General features: G+C 30.4%; 1 protein-coding gene across 7 annotated transcripts in view; it reads right to left on the reverse strand.

Moving 5' to 3' along the window:
- LOC135131098 (uncharacterized protein) overlaps positions 1-13,391 on the reverse strand; it is a 272,956-nt gene that overhangs the window by 62,180 nt on the left and 197,385 nt on the right. The gene's annotated exons all lie outside the window — the stretch shown is intronic.

A 13,391-nucleotide genomic window follows, 5' to 3' on the forward strand; every position in this document is an offset into this window, starting at 1 on the left:
TGGAAAAATACTCCATAGATTGTATGACTTTTTTTTTGCGGCAAGACCGTTGAAGATTTTCTAGAAAAAAGGATTATTGTACAATCGCACGCAAATGTTTTGAGCCTATGGGCGGATCATTTTTGCGGGTCGTCACCGAAGGAGGCGGTCCAAATCGTCCAAGGGCAGAATTTGTAGGTAGGCTCAAACTACAACGAAATTTACGTGTTGACCAAATTCTTACTCTGAATTAGTTTTAGTTTTATAAATACCCTATCTAAAATCTTCAGAATATGATGAGTCTATACTTGCGATTTACCATTCCATTAATATTTTTTGGATTTGTTTATACATACAGGGTGACTCTATAAAAAAATAATGACTGAGTCAATTTATTTTATTGAAGAAATCAAGAATTGCAAAACTGAATACTTTGAAATCTTGTCAATTAGTTAGAAAAAAAAACCTGTCCTGCTCTAATAACATCGAGAATATGCTCAAAATCACACTAATATTAGGTCTAATTGTGTCGACCATAGTTATAAAATTCACATTAAAGTAAGTCACGGACATTTTTTGAAGTGTATTACATTTCAAAAAACAAACAAAATGTTCAGTTTATAAACTTCATAATTTTGGTTTAAAGTTTATCAATCATGTTTGACGCTTTACTTTATCCGTTCCATTTGTTATCCTTTACTGCGGTCTCTCTTGAGTCGAGGTGTAACACCGGACCGAACGTTCTTCGACCGATAAGATAATTTATAACTTCCGACATCTTTTCGGTGACAAATTTAATCTTTGTATACTTCAGCGTAGTTAGTGAACTCGTTGTGACCACTGAAATATACAAAGAGTAAATTTTGAAATGGAGCGAAAGTCGAAGAATACTTTCAAAGCCACGATCAAAAAGTATTTGCTTATCTTCGTCAAAAAATGCATGACGTCATCGTAAAATTTGATACGATGAGTGTGATTTATCATTGCAGTAATATTTTTTAGATTTACTTATACAGCCTGTCTCAAAAAAAGGTCACTTCGATTTTCGATTTTTCGTTTTTTCGACCAACAGTTTCATCGAATTAGATTTTTCAGTTTCCATTTTTCTATCAACTTTGCGATTTTATTACTTTCCAATTTTCTGATTTTTCAAGTTTGCGGTATTTTGAATTTTCGAGTTTTCAGTTTTTTCGTTTTTCGATTTTTTAATTTTTCGTTTTTTTGATTTTTCGATGTTTCGATTTTTTGATTTGCCATTCTTTCAATTTTCGATTTTTCGTCTTTCCATTTTTAGATTTTTGGATTTTTCTGTTCGTCAGCTTTTAGACTTTGCAATTTTTTTGCATTTTTCGATTATATTTTAATTTCCGATTTTTTTGATTTTTGAATTCTCGATTTTTCAATTTTCCGGTTTTTTAATTCTTCTATTCTCGATTTTTCGATTTTCCATTAATCATTAAATTTTCCATTTTTCGGTTGTTTTATTTTTCGACCTTCGATTTTTCAACTTTCGATTATTCGATTTTCCATTTTCGTTTTTCCGCTTTTGTGGTTTTTAGATTTTTCTGTTTGTTTCAGTTTTTATGGTTCTGCAATTTGTTTTATTTTTCCATTTTTCGATTATTTTACTTTCCGATAGTTTGATTTTTGAATTTTCGGTTTTTCCATTTTTCGGTTTTGTAATTTTTCATATTTCGATTTTCGATTTTACAGATTTGTGGATTTGTGTCCGTTTTTTCGATTTTTAGAATACTGATTAATCGAATTTTCGATTTTTCGATTATCATTTTTACGATTTTTCAAAATCTCGATATTCGAGTTTTCGATTTTCCATTTTTCAAATTTTCAATTTTTAATTTTGCTTTTTTCGATTGTTGCTTTTTAGAATTTTCCCTTCTTCAGCTTTTAGATTTCAATTTTGTTACTTTCCGATTTTCCACTTTTCGATTTTTTTTATTTTTTTTCGATCGTCGTTTTTTCGATTTTCATTTTTCCGATTTTTTGATTTTTCAATTTTTAGGCGTTGCAATTTTTTTTACTTTTCGCTTTTTCGAGTATTTGTTTCATCGAATTTTCGATTTTTCCGATTTTCCATTTTTAGATATTTTTCGATTTTTCTGTTCGTCAGTTTTGAGACTTTGCAATTTTTACTTTTCCACTTTTCTATTATTTTAGTTTTGGATTATTCGATTTTTGAATTTTGTTTTTTTTTCATTTTTCGATTTCCGATTTTTTAATTTTTCGATTTTTCGGTTTTTTAATTTGTCGATTCTCGATATTCCGATTTTCGATTTTCCAATCTACGATTTTTCAATTTCCAGTTTTCGATTTTCCACTTTTTGATTTTACGATTTTTCGATTTTTCTGTTCGTCAGTTTTTAGGCTTTGCAATTTGTTTACTTTTCGATTTTTCGATTATTTTACTTTCCAATTTTTTGATTTTTGAATTGTCGACTTTTAGAGTTTTCAATATTATGAATTTTCGAATTTTCGGTTTTCCTATTTTTCGATTTTTGATTTTTCCATTTTTCGGTTTTTTGATTTTTCAATTCTCGGTTTTTCAATCTTGCAAAGTTTCGATTTTTCAGATTTGTGAATTTCCAGTTTTTCGATCGACCTACGTATTAGATTCATTGAATTTTCGATTTTCGGTTTTTCCATTTTTAGATTTTTGATTTTCCAGTTTTGTATTTTTGTTTTTCGCATATCTGATTTATCAAATTTTCGATTTTTCGATATTTGATTTTCGAATTTTCGATTGTTCAGTTTTCCATTTTTCAGCTTTTAAACTTCAATTTTTTTAATTTTCGATTTTCCAAATTTTCAAGTTTCAATTTTCAGATTTTTGATTTTTCGATTTTCTTTTTAAATCTTTGAATTTTTCGGTTTTGATTTTTCGAATTTTTGATTTTTAATTTTTCCATTCTTCGGTTTTTAGACTTCAATTTTCTTTCTTTTAAATTTTTCGATATTATATTTTCCGCTTGTCAGAATTTTCGATTTTCAGTTTTCAGACTTTCGATTCCAAAATTCTAATGGATTTTTCAGTTTCATGATTTTTCGATTTTTAGAAAATTTGAGTAGTCGAATTTTCGATTTTTCCATTCATCGATTTTTCCATGTTCAATTTTTCAATTTAAATTTTGCGATTTTCAATTTGTCCATTGTCGATTTTGATAATTTTCGGTTTTTCAATTTTTCTATTCTCAACTGTTAGACTTCAATTTTGTTACTTCCCGATTTTTTGGTTTTCGATTTTCCAATTTTCAGAATTTCCAAGTTTCTTTATTCAGATTTTCGATTTTAGATTTTTCGAATTTTTGTTTTTCCAATTTTTTGCTTTTTCGATTTTTCTGTTCGTTTCAGTTTTTAGGCTTTGCAATTTTTTCTACTTCATATTTAATTTTCAATATTAGTTTTCGATTTTTTGGTTTTCCCGTTTTTCAATTTTCGATTTTTCGATTTTTGAGGTTTGTGAATTTCCACTTTTCGATCGACCTAGGTATTTGATTCATTGAATTTTTAAATACCCAAAAATACATTCTTAATAAAGCACTCTCCATAATAAAATATGAAATATTTAACATTCACACAAACTGACGAGATGAACTGGATTTTAATTGGTGGATGTCACATTTTCAAAGTAATCGGTTCAGCAGTTCGGAGTTTGTGTGCTTGACAAATTTTCAACAGGTGGGACATACAGCCGAAAACGATAAATCTGGACGCCCAGAAAATATGAAAGTCGTTCGTCGCCAAAAATTCTCAAAATTTTGTCAAAAAAATCGGTTCAGGTGAAAAATTGCTTGGAAGGGTTCCACGATTTTGTGAAACATTAACTAGTGCTTTGAGTGTAATTATTGTTCCATTTTTCATTTATCTTCGTGGGATGTTTTTATTTATATTTTTTTTATATCTTACAAATATTTTAGAATAATTTTCGGCGACTGATCTCGGTAAATGACAGATTCTGAGAAAATAGAGGGCGGGTGGGCGGGGCCAGTACTTGTTAAGAAAAGTTCTTTGTCGACCCTGAATTTTTTAAAATATTTTCTAAATTCTAAACTGACGTTTCCCAGGACTGTCAATGTAAACAGTTTTCGGAATAAGAAAAATACAAAATTTTCACCGTGTTTTTTTTAATTAAAAAAATGAGGTTTTTGAATGAGAAAAATTAACGTCCGTATTCTTGACAAATTTTAGAATCGTGTTTAAAAGAACACTTTTTTTCAAAATCAAGCGTCAACATAATACCGGGTGTTTCTTTTATTTGATACAACCCCTGTAAATTTTTTATTTTTAAAGATAAATCTATAGTTCTTTGAGCAAATTTGTATCATTTTAAAAGATCTAGTGATGGCAACAATTTCTCAATTGTTTTTCAAGCAACTAGATTTTGAAATAAACGGAAAATTTTGAAGATATTTTACTAAATAACTTTTTTATTATTGATTTTAGAATATTGGTTGCTTGTGATTTTTTGTAGTGAAAAAATCAATCTTTCCATTTATGAAAAAATATACCTAGTGTTCCATTAAAAAAAAATAAGTTGACGTCATTTCCGGTTCTACCGCCAGTGATAATAAAAATGTGTGCTTACCATCATATAAATCTTTGAGAATGATACAAATTTGGTTAAAGAACTACGGGTTTATCTTCAAGAATAAAAAAGTTACAGGGGTTGTATCAAATAAAAGAATCACCCTGTATAGCTAAACAGTCCATGAAATATTCATAAATCGGCCCTTAGACTTTAAAAATTAATTACTTGTTTACAATGTGTCCCCCGATTAAACATAAAATTTTTGAACGAGAAAAATTATCACGTGTGTTTTTAAGAGATTTTAGAATAATTTTCAAACAACACATTTTTGTCAAATTTTCAAAATTACACTTCAACATATCCCTAAATTGTTAATAAGATATTAATTAAAGTTCTTGGTCAACCCTGTATTTTTAAAATGTTTTCTATATTCTAAATTGACGTTTTCCAGGATTGTCAATGTAAACAGTTTTCAGAATAAGAAAGTTACAGAATACAGATAATTAGTCTGACTGAAGCTAAGAATATCTGAGAGAATCTGAGAAAATCTGGGGAATCTGGAAGAACCTGAAAAAGTCTGCAAGAGGGATCTGGACAAATCTGGAAAAATCGGAAAGGATCGGAAAGGATGTAAAAGATTCTGAACGAGTCGGAAAAAATCTGAAAAAATCCGAAAAGATATAAGAAAATTTAGGAGAATCTGAGAGAATATGAAAGAATCTGGAACAATTTAAAAGAATCTGAAAAATTTAGAAGAATCTGCGCCTATCGGAGAAAATTTGAGAAGATCTGAGAGAATCTGAGAGTATCTGAAAGAATCTGGGGGATCTGAAAAGATCTGAAAGCAGCGGAGAGAATCTAAGATAATCCGAAAAAGTCTGAGAGACTGAGAGAATCTGAGTGAAACTGTGACAATCTGAGCGAATCTAAAATAATCTGAAAAAATATGAGAAGAATTTGAGTAAATCTGATAGTATCGGAGAGCATATTAATATGACAGAATCTGAGAAAATTTCAAAGAATCTGAGAGGATCTGAAAGAATCTGAGTTGATCTAAAAGAATCTGAAATAATCTGAAACGATATAAAAAAAAATCTGAAAAATCAGGAAGAATATACCAAAATCCGAGACTACCTAAGATAATTTGAGCAAATCTGAGAGAATCTGAAAGAATATGTACCAACCTGAGAGAATATGAACGAATCTAAAATAATCTGAAGTAATCTGCCTGAATCTGCGACTAAGGGGGAAAATCTGAAAAAATTTGAGAAGATCTGAGAAGTTTTGAGGAAATCTGACACGATTTGAAAGAATCTGAGAAGATCTGAAGGATCTGAGATCATCTGAGATAATCTAAGATAATCTGAGACGATCTGAAAGATTCTGAGACAAAAAATGTGTAACGTGAGAGTATCGGAGAAAATCTGAGACTCTGGAGTAGTTTGCAATAATCTGAAGGGATTTGGAAAAATTTGAACAAATCCGAAGAAATAATCTGAGGGAATCTGAACGAATCTGAAAGGACCTAAAGGAATCTGGGAGAATTAAAAAAAATCTGAGACTGAGAGAATCTGAATGAAACTATGACAATTTGAGCGAATCTATAATAATCTGAAAAAATATGAGAAAAATTTGACTAAATCTGATACTATCGCAGAGTATCAGAGGGCATTTCAGAGAATGTGTGAAGATCTGAGAGAATAGAGAGAATTTGAAAGATTCTGAAAGGATCTAAAAGAGTCTGAAAGAATATAAAAAAATCTGAAAAGTCAGGAAGAATCTAACAGAATCCGAGAGTACCTGAGAGAATCATAGAGAATCTGAAGCAATCTGCCTGCATCTACGACTATCGGAGAAAAACTGAGAAAATTTGAAAAGATCTGAAGGAATCTGAGACGATTTGAAAGAATCTGAGAGGATCTGAGATAATCTGAGAAGATGTGAAAGAATCTGAGAAATTCTGAAAGAATGTGTAAGAACCGAAGAAAATCTGAACGAATCTAAAATAATTTGAAATAATCTGACTGAATATGTGAGTACCGGAGAAAATCTGACAGAATCTGAGAGAATTTCAGAGAATCTGAGAGAATAGAGAGAATCTGAAAAGATCTGGAAGAATCTAAAATAATCTGAAACAATATAAAAAAATCGGAAAAATCAGGAAGAACAACAAAAATTCGAGAGTACCTAACAGAATGATAGAGAATTTGGGCGAATCTGAGAGAATCTGAAAGAATGTGAAGCAGCTTGAGAGAATCTGAGCGAATCTAAAATAATCTGAAGCAATCTGCCTGAATCTGCGACTATCGGAGAAGATCTGAGAAGATCCGAGACGATCTGAGAGAATCTGAGAAGATCCGAGACGATCTGAGAGAATCTGAGAAGATCCGAGACGATTTGAGAGAATCTGAGAAGATCAGAGGGAATCTGAGACGACTTGAAAGAATCTGAGATCCGAGATTATCTGAGAGAATCGGAGATAATCTGAGAGATTCCGAAAAAATGTGTAAGAAACTAAGAAAACCTGAACGCATGAGAATCACAGAGAATTTGAGCGGGTCTGAGAGAATCTGAAAGAACGTGTAGCAACCTGAGAGAATCTGGGAGAATCTAAAATAATCTGAAGCAATCTGCCTGCATTTGCGACTATCGGAAAAAAACTGAGAAAATTTGAGAAGATCTGGGGGAATCTGAGACGATTTGAAAGAATCTGAGCGGATCTCATGGGATCTGAAATCATCTGAGATAATCTGAGAAGATCTGAAAGAAAATAATTTGAAACAATCTGACTGAATGTGAGAGTATCGGAGAAAATCAGACAGATTCTGAGAAAATTTCAGAGAATCTGAGAGAATATTGAGAATCTGAAAGAATCTAAAATAATCTGAAGGAATCTGAAATAATAAAAAAACCGGAAAAATCAGGAAAAATTAACATAATCCGAGAATACCTACCAAAATCATAGAGAATTTTGGTGAATCTGAAGGAATGTGTAGCAACGTGAGATAATCTGAAGCAATCTGCCTGAATCTGAGAAGATCTGAAGGAATCTAAGAAGATTGAGATAATCTGAGACCATCTGAGATAATTTGAGAAGATCTGAAAGATTCTGAGAGAATCTGAGAGGATCTGAAAGATTTTGAGAGAATCTGAGAAGATCTGAAAACATCGGAGAGAATCTAAGAGAATCGGAAATAATCTGAGAGATTCCGAAAAAATGTATAAGAACCTAAGAAAATCTGAACGCACGAGAATTATAGAGAATTTGAACGAGTCTGAGAAAATCTGAAAGAACGTGTAGCAACCTGAGAGAATCTAGGCGAATCTAAAATAATCTGAAGCAATCTGAGAGAAAATTTGAGAAGATCTGAGGGAATCAGAAACGATTTGGAAGAATCTGAGAGGATCTGATGGGATCTGAGATCATCTGAGATAATCTGAAGGAATCTGAAACAATATAAAAAAAATCGGAAAAATCAGGAAAAATCCAACAGAACCCGAGTGTAGCTAACAGAATCATAGAGAATTCGGTTGAATCTGAGAGAATCTGGGACTATCGGGGAAAATCTGAGAAAAACTAAGAAAATCTGAGAAGATCTGAGAAAATTCGAGGCGATCTGAGGGAATCTGAGACGACTTGAAAGAATCTCAGAGGATTTGCGGGGATCTGAGATCATCTGAGAGAATCTGAGAAGTGACAGAATCTGAGAAGATCTGAGGGAATCTAAGAAGATCTGAGAGCATCTGAGAGATTCTGAAAGAATGTGTAAGAATCTAAGAGAACCTGAACGAATGTAAAATAATTTGAAACAATCTGACTGAATGTGAGAGTCTCGGAGAAAATCTGACAGAGTCTGGAATAGTCTGCAGGGATCTATTGGGATTTGGAAAAATTTGAAAAAAACTTGAAGGAATCTGTGACATTCTGATGTGTTGGAGAGAATCTCAGAGAATCTGAGGAGATCTGAGAGAATAGAGAGAATCTGAAAGGATCTGAAGGAATCTGAAAGAATCTAAAAGAAAGTGAAAGAATCTAAAAAAATCTGAAGGTTTTTTTTTAATTTTAAAAAATAAAGTTTTTACATAAGAATAATTACCGCTCGTATTCTTATTTATTTTTAAGAAATTTTAGAGCAATTTTCAAAGAACATATTTTTGTCAAATTTTCAAAAACTGTTAATAAGATACATTCTAAATTGACGTTTCCCAGGATTTGCAATGTAGACAGTCTTCGGAATAAGAAAAATACAGAATTCTCACCGTTTTTCGTTGAATTCATTTTTTAAATTTCAAAATTCTCAAATCGTTTGATTACCAAAAATTTTGTAAATCATGTCAACCAAAAAATCTTGTTCAAAACTAGTACTAAACATAAAAATTAATAATTTTTTGAATAAGATTCTAGAATTACCCACACCTTCGAATTTTCCACTACCACGTGTAAGTAATTAAACGTTATGAATACACAAGTGGTCGTCCTTATTGCACTTGTAATTACACATAATGAAGAAGAATAAAAGAATGACGATGACACTGGAAAAAGACTTCCTTAAACACGAATCATTTAAAAATTCAAAGTCGTGTCGAAAATACACATAATGAAATCTTTACCAGTTACATAACTATTGAAATTGTGTGAATATTAGTAACAAAGTGCTAATGTGTATAATAAAGCAGTTCAGTATGTTACGAACCTGTGACTAAACATTTACATCTTTGCGCTTTCCACTATAAATTTAAATGAGCCCAGCACGTGTAACGTCTACTATAACATTATCTCTTAATTAAGTCGCGTCAACTTTGTAATTTTTTAAGTGCAAAAAGCGTGTTTTCTTGTCCTAGAATACCGAGTGAGAGTGGAAATTTCCACACAATTTTATTTATATATGTACTTACTTTATATATTTTAAGTAAAATAAAATTGTAAAATCTGCAGTGTTCATTTTAAATTAGGTCCTTGGTCAGGACCGGAGGTGCGCAGACCTTGAACAGTAACACCGCTAATGCTATATGTATACACTGGAAAATCGCCGACCTTGTATCTAAAAGACGTTCGGCATGAGATACTTCCAGTTGTCATCATCATGTGAATCTTTTTCAGACCCGACAAACAATACCCGAAATCGGGTTAATGTCACACGAGCCTTGACCGCCCGACAACAACAGCGTAACACGCATACACTGGAAAACCGCCGAAATAAGAAGCCCTTCGACCAGCCGCCCCACCCAACCCATGCCTCATCGCTTTATCTCGAGTGTCACATTTCATTCTAGCACTCCCTGTATCGCGTCACACTGTATCAAAATGTTTGACGTTTTGCTCAACCTAATTGCTTTTTAAGCAACATCCGATTGTTCATCGGAAGAGTCTATTAATCTAATCTATTAAAAGAAACGAGATTACGTCAGATTGGGTCCCAGAACCCACCTGTACTTTATCAGGAATGCGCGCTTCAGTGGACAACCATCCATAAAAAGAAATAAAAAGGTAATGTAGGGGAAAAACAAGCGGCGGACTTAAACGTGTGAATTTACATGGAGGTTAAATAAAATATTTACTCGTGTAGTAAACAACACAGCATTAAAAAAAATATTATCATCGCAGCTTGTTTTACGCTATTTACTGTAAATTTCCGGAAATTATTGCGTCGTTTCGTGGAACGTTCTCTCTAATAAAAAGTGCCACTTTTATTAATATTTTGGAAATGTTTGCTGGACGTCGGAACTAAACACTTAATAAACCGCAAGTAAATATGACCGTGCAAATTTTATCTAGCCGTGAGGCATGGCTCGAGTTAATTAAGTCAGCACGGTAATGGGGCATTGTGCCACTTCTTCGACGAGGGTAATGAATCGCATTATCGCACTAATGCGGTAATATTGCATAATCGCACCCATTTCTTTTATTTAAATTTATTTTAAACGAATTCTGAAGGTATGTACAAAATTTTCGATAAAGTTTTATGCGACACACGTGGGTGAATGCATTATTATCACACGCGTGTAATTACGAAAAAACAGTCCTTGGAATTTCGAAACGAAACAAAAAAAGAACTAACAGAACAGAGATCAAGAAGCAATAAAACTTTTTTCTAATACATTTTTAAATTACTTGCGTGGTAGGTAATTACCAAGAAAGTAATTTAAAAATTGTAAACTTTGGTAGACTTTTATGTTTTCTTTAAATAACATATATCCGTTTGCCATATTCATAAACTTCTATTCTATTTTGCAAAATTTAACAATGCGTAAAATACGCCACTAATAAAAAATTCTTCGGAAATATTATTTCACTTTTAATGGCTAATTTGTGCGTGGTAATCCGCATTGTCCATTACAACAATACTAGTGGTAATGGTAATTTGTTAAAGGGTTACATTTAAAATCACGAAGATTGTTTGCATAATTTTGTACTATTTTACTGTTGGAACACTCTGTATACTTGGTATATTTTTTATTTAATTCTTTTACAGTAATATTTAACAGACATTATTTTCAAGAGAAATTAATTTTGTTTACTCTGATTTTATCCAATCTGGTCCAATAATTACGGACACACTGTATATTATGTTCACATATTAATTATGCTGGAAGCGTAGGAAGCATCTATTGACTGATAGTTTGACGCAAGCGCCTCAAGAACAAGATCAAATTTTATGCAATAATAGTGAGAAGACAATGAGGTTGCCCTCTTATTGGCGAAAATTCAGTGTTCTATACAGGGTGTACCAGTATTTATTGTGGACTAGTGAAACAATTTTTTTACTTTTTCGATTTTTCAGTTTCACAATTTTTAATTTTTCATTTTATTTTTTTTGATTTTTCATTTCCTTCATTTTTGAATTATCCAATTTTTTAGTTTCCCGATTTTTAATGAATCAATTTGTCGACTTTTGGTTTATCAATTTTAAATACAGTTTTACAGTTTTGTAATTTTTCGATTTCCCAGTTATTCGACAATCAATTTTTAGATTTTTAATTTTACAATTTTGTGATTTTTGGGTCTTTAATTTTTCGATTTTTCAACTCTCCGATTTTCAATACATATTTGAATTTCCAATTTTTTAATTTTTCCATTATCAGTTTTTACGTCTTTTTTAATTTTTGATTTTTTTCCAAAAGAACAATTTATTCAAACTGAATTTTCAACAATTGTGAAGAAGATTTCACCTGCAATTTTGGTACGAGGACATCGTAATAATGTTTTTTAACGAAATTAATAAATATGAAAACAAACTAAGATAAAAAAATTGAGGAAACGAAACACTGAAATTAAAAAATTGAAAAAAAACTAGTAAATCGAAAAATTCGTATAAAACTGAAAAATTCCAAAGAACTCAAAAAACCGAACTGAAAAATCGAAAAATTATAAATTGAAAAACTGAAAATTAAAAAATTGGAAAAGAACTGAAAAACTAAACTGAAAAATCGAAAAATTGCAAATTGAAAAAATGAAAAATCAATAACTAAAAAATGGGAAATTTATACAACTGTTCAACTTCCCTATTTTCCGATTGTTCAACTTTCCGATGACTTTTCGGTTTTTTTTAATTAAAATTTTTAAATTTTTTGACTTTTTCAATTTTTCATTTTTAGTTTTTCGGTTTCGAAATAGCTCTATTCGATTTCTTGATTTTTATATTTCTAGATTTTTCAATTTCTTGATCTTTTGATGTTCCGATTTTTCGATATTTTAATTTTCCAATTTTTGATGTTTCATTTCGATTGGAAAATCGAAAAATTGAAAAATCAAAAAATTCAAAAACGAAAACTTGAAAAATTGAAAACACGAAAAATTACAATTTTCCGAAATTGAAAAATCAAAAAATTAAATGTCGAAAAAAATTTTAAAATCGAATAATTAAAATAACTCAATGTTGAAAAAAAGAACTTAAAAAACTAAACTGAAAAACTACAAATCGAAAAACTGAATCAAAAAACTGTAAAATGAAAAAATTGAAAAATTGCATATCGAAAAATTAAAGAAATGAAAAATCAATAACTAAAAAATGGAAAAATTGCTTTTAGACTTCGATTTTTCGATTGTTCAATTTTCCGTTGATTTTCCGATTTTTTGAAATTTAAAATTTTTCAATTTTTTGACTTTTTCAATTTTTCAGTCTTTAGTTTTTCGATTTCAAAATAGCCTTATTCGATTTCTTGATGTTTCTATAACTAGACTTTGCAATTTCTCGATCTATTGACGTTTTGATTTCTCGAAATTTTAATTTTCCAATTTTTGATGTTCCGTTTTTCGATTTCTCGAATTCTGGATCTTTTGATTTAAAGATCTTCCCATTTAAAGATGTTCCAATTTTTCAATTTTCCAATTTTTTCTCATTTTCAACTAAAAAATCGAAAAAAAAAAACGGAAAATCGAAAAATTATAAATTGAAAAACTGAACATTCGAAGAAATTCAGAGAAAGAAAAGAAAAAAATCAAAAAATTGTAAAACGAAAAGAGTGAAAAGTCGCAAAATTGAAAATCACAAAAACGAAGATCTTCCGAAAAATTTTAAAAATCAAAATATTAAAAAATGAGAAACTAAAAAATCGAAAAATTGCTAACCGAAAAATTGAAGAATCAAAAAATTGAAAAAAAAATTAAAGAGACCAAAAAATGAATCAAAAAATTAAAAATCGGAAAAATTGGAAAATCGAAAAATTAAAATAACTCAAAGTTGAAAAAGAACTGAGGAAACTAGACTGAAAAATTGAAAAATTACAAATCGGAAAACTAAAACATCTAAAAACTGTACAATGGAAAAATTGTAGAAACGAAAAAAATGAAAAATCAATAACTAAAAAACAGAAAATTTATAAAATGGAAAAATTGGTTTTAGACTTTTTGGTTTTTCAATTTTTAGTT

The sequence above is a fragment of the Zophobas morio genome, unplaced genomic scaffold, assembly GCF_036711695.1.
Source record: "Zophobas morio isolate AGI-343-1 ecotype UQ-CSIRO unplaced genomic scaffold, CSIRO_AGI_Zmor_V1 ptg000018l, whole genome shotgun sequence".
In the NCBI taxonomy this organism is placed as follows: Eukaryota; Metazoa; Arthropoda; class Insecta; order Coleoptera; family Tenebrionidae; genus Zophobas; species Zophobas morio.